This window comes from Rattus norvegicus, chromosome 10, assembly GCF_021556685.1.
Source record: "Rattus norvegicus strain SHRSP/BbbUtx chromosome 10, alternate assembly SHRSP_T2T, whole genome shotgun sequence".
NCBI classification, from domain to species: domain Eukaryota; kingdom Metazoa; phylum Chordata; class Mammalia; order Rodentia; family Muridae; genus Rattus; species Rattus norvegicus.
The window spans coordinates 107,257,237-107,267,474 of record NC_141543.1 but is presented as its reverse complement, the minus strand read 5'-3'; the positions used below and the strand labels follow the sequence as shown (position 1 = coordinate 107,267,474).

General features: G+C 46.8%; 1 protein-coding gene across 1 annotated transcript in view; it reads left to right on the top strand.

Moving 5' to 3' along the window:
- The first annotated feature begins 2,902 nt into the window (after nt 1-2,902).
- Nucleotides 2,903-10,238, top strand: part of Grb2 (growth factor receptor bound protein 2) — a 68,721-nt gene continuing 61,385 nt past the window's right edge. The window contains 1 exon segment of the mRNA NM_030846.2: nt 2,903-2,963. The gene's annotated coding sequence lies outside the window, so the exon portion shown is untranslated.

The window sequence follows — 10,238 nt, the reverse complement described above, 5'->3', positions numbered from 1 at the left end:
ACTGACCCTCTTGACTGAGCGTTGGGGTTATAGGTGTGTAGCACCACACCTGCTTTTTATCACCACTACTATCATTATATGTGTATGTGCTTTGTCTGCACACATGTATGTGCAATTCGTGCATGCTCAGCACTCCAGGAGGCCGAAGTGGGTGTTAGAGCCTCCGGAACTGGAGCTAAGGAACAAGGGAACCGCACGTGGGTGCTGGAAATTGAGTCCAGGTCCTCTGAAAGAGCAGAGTGTACTCTTAACCTTTCAGTCGTCGCTCCAGACTCTGTTTTTTTATTAATTTTTAATCTTTGAGTATGTGTTTGTGTGTCTGTGAGTGTGTAGGTGTGTGTGTGTGTGTGTGTGTGTGTGTGTAAGTGAGCAGGTAGGTATGGCTACTTTTCTGTATGTACATTTGCACATCAGAAGACAGTTGTGAGCGGCTATGCTGGTGCTGGGAATTGAACTCAGGACCTCTGGAAGAGCAGTGAGTGCCCTTAACCACTGGGCCATCTCTCCAGCCTCATTCTCCTCCGTCATCTCTGTCCCACCCTGTCCTCTTCTCTAGAATAAAGTGGGGGAAGAAAATTCGAGTTTTAGAGCAAGGCAGGACCAGGTTAATTTTGGGCGTATTATGTTTTGTATTCCTTATTAACATCTTTTTCTTAAATTTTTTTTTCAGTGACAGGATCCTGCCATGCAATGCAGGATAGACTCGAAACCCCTCTAAAATCCTTTTTTGTTTTATGTGCATGAGTGTTTTGTCTACAAGTATGTATGTGTACTATGTGTGTGTGTGTGGTGTCAGAAATTGGCCTTGGATTCCCCAGAACTGGGTTTAGTGTCATGGAGATGCTGGGAACGAAGCTTAGGTCTTTTGCAAGTGCTCTTTTTAGTGTTCTTTTTTTTTTTTTTTTTTCTTTTTTTTTGGAGCTGGGGACTGAACCCAGGGCCTTGCACTTGCTAGGGAAGCGCTCTACCACTGAGCTAAATCCCCAACCCCTTGCAAGTGCTCTTAACCACTGAGCCATCTCTCCAGTTTAATGGGCTCAACAGTCTTAATCCTTTGGCCTCAGAACTCCTGGTGAAGGGCTAATAAGTGGTGGGGCATCTTTCTTCTTACTGTCTGTATCTAAGAATGAAGTGGAGAGATTAGCTGTCCTGTAGAGTAGCTGTGACTCTGGTATTCCGGTGGTTTATTGTCACTTCCTACAGATATGTATCTACTTCAAGCCTTCCAGGTCTCACTTCACTTGACACTGAAACTTAAGATGAGCATCCTGGCTTCAAATCTTATTATCTCACCACCAAATGATATCCCCTCCTCTGTAACTGGTCATTCTAATATGTAGGTCCCTGGTGCTTGGGGCCAGGGTTCTTCTCTTTGAAACTAAGTAATTCTATCTAGATTGCAAACTGCTGGAATCATCCGGTTTCATCTTTTGCTCCAAGGAAGGCATTTTCAATGCAAATGAAGCTCCGTAAACACTTGGGGAAAGAACGGTTCACTTTCCTTATTCTAGGGGACCCATCTCCTCTATTGTAGCAGAGGTGGGTATTCTCAACTGAAATTCGTTGGCTTCTAGAGAACGCACTAGCATAGGATGTGTTCGTGCTCTCCTGTAATTGGAAAGAGCTTTTGGAACTGAGAGGTACTTCTCCAAGCTTTCCTCTACCGCTCCCCCATAGCCGGCAGCCCCACATAGGAATCTATGTACTTTGCATGGCACAGAACACGACTTTCTCACGCCTCCATCCATCCCTCTGTTCTTCTGTGCTATTCCGTTTGCCGGCTATGGGCTTACCCTGGCTCCTGTGCTGTGCAACTCCTACTCACCCTCAGCACTCGGCGGCACATCACCTTCTTTGTTAAGTCTTTTATGCAGTGGGCAGAGGAACAGAGCCAGCCTTTCTCCATCTTTTTGGCTTCCTCAGCATTCCCCCAAAGTACTATGTGTAAGTGTTATAGTTTGTGTGTGTGTGTGTGTGTGTGTGTGTGTGTGTGTGTGTGTCTGCACGAGGGTGTGTGCAGGTGAATGCCGGTGCCATCAGAGGCCAGAGGCACTAAATCTCCTGGAGCTGGGGTTACAGACAGTTGTGAACCATGGGATGTGGGTGCTGGGAACTGAAATCAGGTCCTCTGGAAGAGCAGCAAGCGTTTTTGTTTTGTTTTTTTGTTTTTTGTTTTGTTTTTGACCTCTGAGAGGTCTCTCCAGCCCAAGACATTACTTGTTTACTCTTCTGGTGCTTCTCTCGATTGATTGAATCGCTTAAGGGCCAGGATCTCTGCTCGTCGTTTCATCTTCTTTACCCAGCACAGTGTTTACCTACAGTAGGTATGTAGTTCACTCGGTGAACGGACTAATCAAACAGTTCATCAAACACTGCAGGTTGTACGAACCAGATTCCCAAACATTTCTAGATCTGGTCCTCTATTTGGGTCGAACCATCCTGAGATCTGCCGCCCCTCGACCCCTCCTCGAGGCCTCTTTGCTTTGCTTCGATAGAAAGAACGCTATTCGAGTGTGGAAAGCGCTATTCCGCTAGAGCAGAGCTGTAATTCACTTGCTCCGGCACGCAGAGGGTTACAACGGCCCAGGGGCGGAGCCGAGTCCCTGCCACCTGCTGCGGGGCGAGCTGACGCATGCGCGAAGTCCCCCTTAGGCTACCTGCCGGGCGGAGCGGAGGAGGAGCGCTTGCGCTCTGGGCCTTTTCCGCCGGGGAAAGTCTCGCGGGGGCGGGGCGCGGCGGGGCGGGGCCGCGTGGGGAAGTTCTCGCGGGACCCTGGCGAGGAGCGGAAGCTAGGCTGCTCTGCTGCTTCTGCGATCGGGCGGCGGCGGGGCGAGCCAAGCTGCGGCGGGGGACGGCGGTCTGGGCAGCGGGCGCCGCAGTCAGGGAGCAGCAGTGAGGTTGGCGGCCGCGGGCGGCAGCACAAGGCGGGCCAGGCCGGGTGAGGGAGCGGACGGCACGTCGCGGTGAGTGCAGGAGAGCGGGCGGGAAGTGAGCGGGGGCTCCGTCGTCCCCGCGCCGCGCCGGGCAGCTCGGGCCCGGTCTGCTCCGGGCTGCCGGGGCGGGCCGCTCGCGGGTCGGGGAAGGCTCGGACCGGAGCGCAGCGGCTGCGCAGCCGTCTCCTCGTTTCCCCTTTTGGGGCGCTTCCTTCCTGGTGTCGGTCTTCCTCCCGCTCGGGGCAGAGACCCGGCGAGCCGACGATTGAGGTCCGGTGTGGCGGCCGTCCGGCTGGGCGCAGAGGAGCCCGGAGCAGCCGAGAGGCACAGGGTGCTGCTCTGAGTCAGGCTGACTGAGCCCGGGAGGCGGGGGATTCGGTGCCGGCTGCTAACGTGGTGATTGATGCTCCTTTGACCTGCAAGGCAACCACGTCACCGTCTCTTGGCATCTTGCGGTCGAATTGTGTGCGGGAATCCACCATGACTTAGAATGATTGTTACCCGGACCCACCGACTGGTCTTTGCGAGAGTTGGGAGCTTCTTTTGTAGAAGTACTTGAGAAAAAAAAATACTTGTTGTGGGGGGAAAAACAGCAGCAGCTGATGGGAATGCTGGCAGGAAGGATTTTCGCGGAGAGAGCCCCGCTGGTTCATGTCCGTTTGCAACGCTCTAGGTTGTGTGGGTTTGTAAGAAAGTGATTTTTAGGGTGTCTTCAAAAGCTATATAGCAGTGCAGTTTGCCGGGAAGCCGAGGCGCGTTCAACGTCCGTCTTTTGATGGTGTTGACATTCAAAAAGAGGCTAGAGAAATTGGCTTTCTTTTGACTTCTTCGCCTCTCTTTCACTTTGCCCTGCAGTTTTTGTCCTTTCAGTCTCTATTCCACTCCACTAGGGACACGAAGTACATTTTTTTTAAAGATTTATTTATTCTATGTATATGAGTATACTGTAGTTTTCTTCAGACACACCAGATCCCATTACAGATGGTTGTGAGCCATCATGTGGTTGTCGGGATTTGAACTCAGGACTTCTGGAAGAGCAGTCAGTGCTCTTAACCGCTGAGGCATCTTTCCAGCCCCACGAAGTACATTTGTAACGCCAGTCATTGGCGCCTCCACCCCCTTTAGAAAATAATCTACTTCCCCTTCTTGTTCTTCCTCCGCTATAATTTTCGAAGTTTCTGCCGGTTTGAGCACTGTTAATTTTCTCAGTCGTTCTAAGATCCCCTTTTTGGGGGGGGGGGGTAGATACCTTCCCTTGTTTGCATTTTTTTTTTTTTTTGGTTCTTTTTTTCGGAGCTGGGGACCGAACCCAGGGCCTTGCGCTTCCTAGGTAAGGGCTCTACCACTGAGCTAAATCCCCAGCCCCGTTTGCATTTCTTTTAGACTGTCCTCTGTATTCTTCAGCCAGCCAGAAGGGCTACTAAGGAGCCATCGGGGTGCTTGAGGGGGTTTAAGTTCTCCCCCTGGGAACTAGGAAACCCAAAGGACTGAATTCATTGCTAAGTAATCGATAGTGCCATCAGATCACAAGTGGATTTGCCTGTTCGCTTGTGCTATTTGTATTTTGGTGTTTTCTTCACAAGGTATCCTTTTGTGCCTACTATTTTCCTTCTTTCTCTCTCCTGTTTCTCTTCTCTGTTAGTAAGGAAGATTTTGAGCCAGTTTGGAAGCTGAAAGACTCCCCCCCCCCTTTTTTTTTTTTTCGGAGCTGGGGACCGAACCCAGGGCCTTGTGCTTGCTAGGCAAGCGCTCTACCACTGAGCTAAATCCCCAACCCCGAGGTCAACTATTGTTAAATGAGAAATCATCCGTGGAGTTTGTGAAGTAAGATAGCTTGAAATAGAAGAGAACTTTGGATATTTGTGAATTAAGTCCACCTTCCTCTCCTGACTAATGATTTAGTCCTAACCAGGCTTTTTAAAATGATTTTTAATTTTGTATGTGCTTGAGTGAGTTTTGCCTGCATGTATGTATGGAAACCGTGTGCATGCCTGGTGCTGTCAGAGGCTAAAGGAGGACAAATACCTTGAACAGGAGTTACAGAGGGTTGTGAGCAGCCATATATATATGTGTGTTAGGAATTGAACCCAGGTCCTCTGGAAGAGGAGTCGGTGTTCTTTAACAGCCTGAGTTGCTATTCTCTCTAGTCCAATAGTTTTAAGCACTACTCACTGGTACTGAGGGTTTTTTCCATGATTTCTGTTATGTCGCATGTATACAGCAGCCCTTATGGAGAATTATGAATTAGGAGACTGCAAGACAGAGCTGCCACTCCCGGACAGGCATTTGGTGTCGTTACCTGCTGACCTCAGAGGCCTACACCTTTGGCCACGGTTATTGAGATTTATTCTTCTGTGTTTGTCAGAGTTGATTTTCCCGAGTTGTGCCAAGTCTAACATACATCATTTTCATTTTGTTCAGACGTAGTGCACTGAAATGCAAATTTTAAAATTTGCTTAGTGCTTCCTCATTTTAGCCTTGATTCTTAAAATTTGTATGTATAGACATAACCTGCCAATTAAGGAAGGGCTGGAGAGATGGCTCAGTGGTTAAGAGCACCGACTGCTCTTACAGAGGTCCTGAGTTCAATTCCCAGTAACCACATGGTGGCTCATGACCATCTGTAATGGGATCTAATGTCCTCCTCTGATGTGTCTGAGGACAGCTACAGTGTACTCATATATAATAAATAAATAAATAAATCTTAAAAAAGAAACCTGCCAATTAAAATTTTTTTATCCAAAAAATTTTTTTTGAGACAAGGTCTTGATATATTGTACAGGTTGGTCTCAAACTATTTCTCTATTGATTTATTTTGAGGCAGGGTCTCTCTGTTTAGTCTTGGCTTTCCTGGAACTCTATCTGTAGGCTACCTGGGCTGGCCTTAAACTCAGAGATTTTTTTTTGCCTCTGCTTTCCAAGTGCTGAGATTAAAGTTGTGCACCGTTAGCCTGGTTTCACTTTGCAATGTCCTGCTTCAGTCTCACCTCAGTGCTTCTGCTATCATACTGGGTAGAGGCCCCTTTTACAGTTAGGTAGTGGCAGAACTCCAGCAAGATTGCATAATGTGAATGAAACAACTCAAAGTAGCTTCAGGAAGTCCCTAAAACTGACCAGATTCACTAGGCTCCTCCCTATCAGACTAAGCAATGAAAGCTGAATCCCCCCAAGTTGTGAAGAAGACTTTTAGACCAACAAAACTGCAAAGAAGATTTAAGACCAGATCACCTGCTTGGAAGAAGCAGAAACCAGCTGAGCTTTTTGGGAGAGGTTTATACTAGAGTCACTTTGAAAAAACACTCTAAGCTGTTGAACTGCCTGCAGGCTGTGTAGTGAGCTCCAGGTTTTCTAGCTTTTGTGAGCTGTCACACATGCTGGAGTGGAATTTGGTTGATGCAGCTGTCTTTGAGTCATTTCTACTCCTTTAAGAAACCCCTCTTCCACATTCCTGTAACTCCAGTAAAACTCTTTGGTTTGCCAGGTTGGACTTTGGTGGGCTCCCTCTCTGGGATGAGTAGACCGGTGTGTTGTATCTTTCCAGGAAAAGTTTTATCACACAGCAAGCAGGCACCCAACAATAAATTAGTCCCTGAATGGACTGATTTAAAAATAGATCTGCATACAAATACTTGTCTTTAGCTCCCCCGACCTCCCTTTGGAGGAATTAAACTAGAACCCTATACATGATGGTCAAGCTCACATTCTACCTTGGATCCAGTTCCTGTAGCAGTGACTGGGAGTGATCTTGGAACCTTTCACATGGTAGATAAACTCTATATCACTGTGCTATATATACCTCAAGCCCATGTTCAAGTTTTTTTGGGCTCTATCTGTTTATCTTACTGTTCATTAATTTATTTTCTATAACCCAGGTAGTTTCAACCTCATTATGAAGGTTGATTGTGACCTTGAATTTCTGATCCTTTTGCTTCTTCCTCCTGAAGTTCGGGGGTTACAGATGTAAAAGCCTGTTTACATAATGCTGGGGATCAAAATCAGAGCTTCGTGCATGCTGGGCAGTCACACCACCAACCTGGCTACATGTCCAGCCCCCGTAATTCCTTCTTTTTTTTTTGGTTCTTTTTTTCGGAGCTGGGGACCGAACCCAGGGCCTTGCGCTTCCTAGGCAAGCGCTCTACCACTGAGCTAAATCCCCAACCCCCCGTAATTCCTTCTTATGGACGTAAAATAGTATTAAGTCTGTGAGGTGGGGTGATTTAACTTTAAAACATGTATGTTTCCCTGGTGCTATGATGGAGTGAAGCCTGGTGCATAGATCATGCTAAGGAATACTTTACCACTCTTCCTTAGTTTAGACTGAGGCTGACTCTCCTTCTGGTGCTGAGATTACAGGCATATGCCTTCCCATCTCGAACTCAGGGCCTTGAGTATGATAGGCAAGTGCTTTCAACAGCTCCATGCTGGGGTTGGGGATTTAGCTCAGTGGTAGAGCGCTTGCCTAGGAAGTGCAAGGCCCTGGGTTTGGTCCCCAGCTCCGGAAAAAAAAGAACCAAAAAAAAAAAAAAAAAAAAAAAAAACAAAACAGCTCCATGCTCAGCCCCAGTTTGTAATTAGTGGGGTGGTTAATGTATCTGTTATAAGAGTTCTTCTGAGGGGTTGGGGATTTAGCTCAGTGGTAGAGCGCTTGCTTAGGAAGCGCAAGGCCCTGGGTTCGGTCCTCAGCTCCGAAAAAAAGAACCAAAAAAAAAAAAAAAGAGTTCTTCTGAGTTCATATATGTGGGTTCTGGTCCTAGATTTACTGTCAAATGTAGACTTTATGGTTGGAAAGGGACCCATGACACTGTTAACATCTGAGTCCTCGAAGGTGGTTCATCAGGCAGGTGCTGTTAGCCTTAATTTTTGGTTGAGCTGTCACTAGGATTTAGGAAATCCTAGTAAGTTGCTTCTCTGACCTCACTTTTTGTTTTCAAATGCAGAAGAGATAGCTGAATCTGGGCCTTATACCATATAAGGCCTTTGGTTTGTGATCTCAATATAAAGTTATCTTAGGGTTTCCATTTCTGTAAAGAGACACCATAACCAAGGCACCTCTTATAAAGGACTGGTTACAAGTTCAGAGGTTCAGTCTGTTTTCATCATGATTGGAAGCATGGCAGTGTCTAGGCAGACTTGGTGCTGGAGGAGCTGAGAGTTCTACATCTTGTTCCAAAGGCAAACAGAAGCCTGGCTTCTAGGAGGCTAGAAGGGTCTCATGCCCACTCCCACAGTGGCAAACTTCCTCCAACAAGGCCAGACCTACTCTAACAAGGCCACACCTCCTAGTAGTGCTACTCCCTGGGCCAAGCATATTTAAACCACCACAAAAGTAATACCTGCTTGCTGAAAAAGCAGTGAGTGTAATGCACAGAAAGGAATAGTCTTCTGTTGTGCACTAGTAGAGAACAGTTGTTTGTTAGTATGTATTCATGTGTTGTGTTGCTTTACATATGCATTAGTAGAGAACAGTTGTTAGCATGTATTCATGTGTTGTGTTGCTTTACATATGCACTAGTAGAGAGTAGTTGTTAGCATGTATTCATGTGTTGTGTTGCTTTACATATGCACTAGTAGAGAACAGTTGTTTGTATTCATGTGTTGTTTGCTTTACGAAAAGTGGATGAAGAGCTAGGATTATATTGTCTTTGAAAAGCAGGAATCAATAAAACTCAAAAACTGTCGTCAAAATACCATGTAGCAGAATAGCATGCACTTTATGTCAGTGAGAGCCTGAGACAGATACTGCGGCACAGGTGTACAGCGTAGAAAAAGCACAGGACTGGGCTCGGGATGAGGCTCCTTAGTACACACCCTGTTTCCAAGTGTTGAAGAGCCCTGGATTGGAGCCCTGCACTAGTTTAACAGTATGTGCTGATGCAAGCCTGTAATCTCAGCACTGGGGAGGTCATCCTCTGCTTACATAGAGTCAGAAGCTAGCCTGGGCTACAAGAGATGCTATCTCTCAACACAAACAAAGGCAAGGTAGTTCTCAGTATCTGGCACCACAGTCAGCTCATTTGTGGCAGGTCCTGAGTAGTCTTTTTTTTTTTTTTTTTTTCTTTTTTTTCGGAGCTGGGGACCGAACCCAGGGCCTTGCGCTTGCTAGGCAAGCGCTTTACCACTGAGCTAAATCCCCAACCCCCTGAGTAGTCTTTTTAACACTAAGCACTGTGGTTTATACATGTAATCCTAGTGCCTGAGAGGATAGGCCTGGGGGATCCCCTGAGTTCAGGGCCAGCACAAGCCACAGTAAGAGGTGGTCTTTAAAAAAAAAAAAAGATTTATTTATTATATATAAGTACACTGTAGCTGTCTTCAGAAGCACCAGAAGAGGGCATCAGATCTCATTACAGGTGGTTGTGAGATTTGAACTCAGCTGGTTTGTGGTTGCTGGGATTTGAACTCAGGATCTCTGGAAGAGCAATTAGTGCTCTTAACACTGAGCCGTCTCTCCAATCCTCCCCCCCCCTCCTCTTTTTTTTTTTTTTTTTTGAGGTGGTCTTAAAAGACAACTCAAATGTCTAAATGTGTTTGGGAAATCAATCACATGCAGAAAAGCAAACCAGAGGCTGCTGAGAGGGCTCGGCAGGAAGCGTGCTTGCTGCCAAGCCTGCTCCTTGAGTTCTGTCCCTAGAACCTACCTTGTGGGAATTGAGAGCTGACTCCCAAAAATGTCCCCTGACCTCCATATGGAAGTGGATATACGTGTACAAACACACAAATAGATAAATGTGAGGAAATTAAATCAATCTCCCATGAATTGGCAGATAGAAATTAGCATTTCACTTAGAAATCCTGAAGTGGGGTTAGGGATTTAGCTCAGTGGTAGAGCGATTGCCTAGGAAGCGCAAGGCCCTGGGTTCGGTCCCCAGCTCCGAAAAAAAGAACCAAAAAAAAAAAAAAAAAAAGAAATCCTGAAGTGATTAGGTTATCCATAAGAAAGGAATTCCGGTCTTTTATTAAAGATGAAAGCAGAGAGCGCTTGCCTATGAAGCGCAAGGCCCTGGGTTCGGTCCCCAGCTCCAAAAAAAAGAACCAAAAAAAAAAAAAAAAGATGAAAGCAGAGATCCTAAGCTATATACATTAGTAAGGGAAGAGTCTGAAAGGAAGTGTGTACAGTGACGCGCGCGCGCGCACACACACACACACACACACACACACACACACACACACACACGCCCTCTAGTGACAGCCAGGGCTCCAGTGTGCAGGCGCATACTTTCCCACTGAGCTGCTGCTCCAGCTCCTATACAGCTGACAGTGCTGTGCTCCCCGAGAAGATGAAGTGACAGGGCACACTGACAGTTC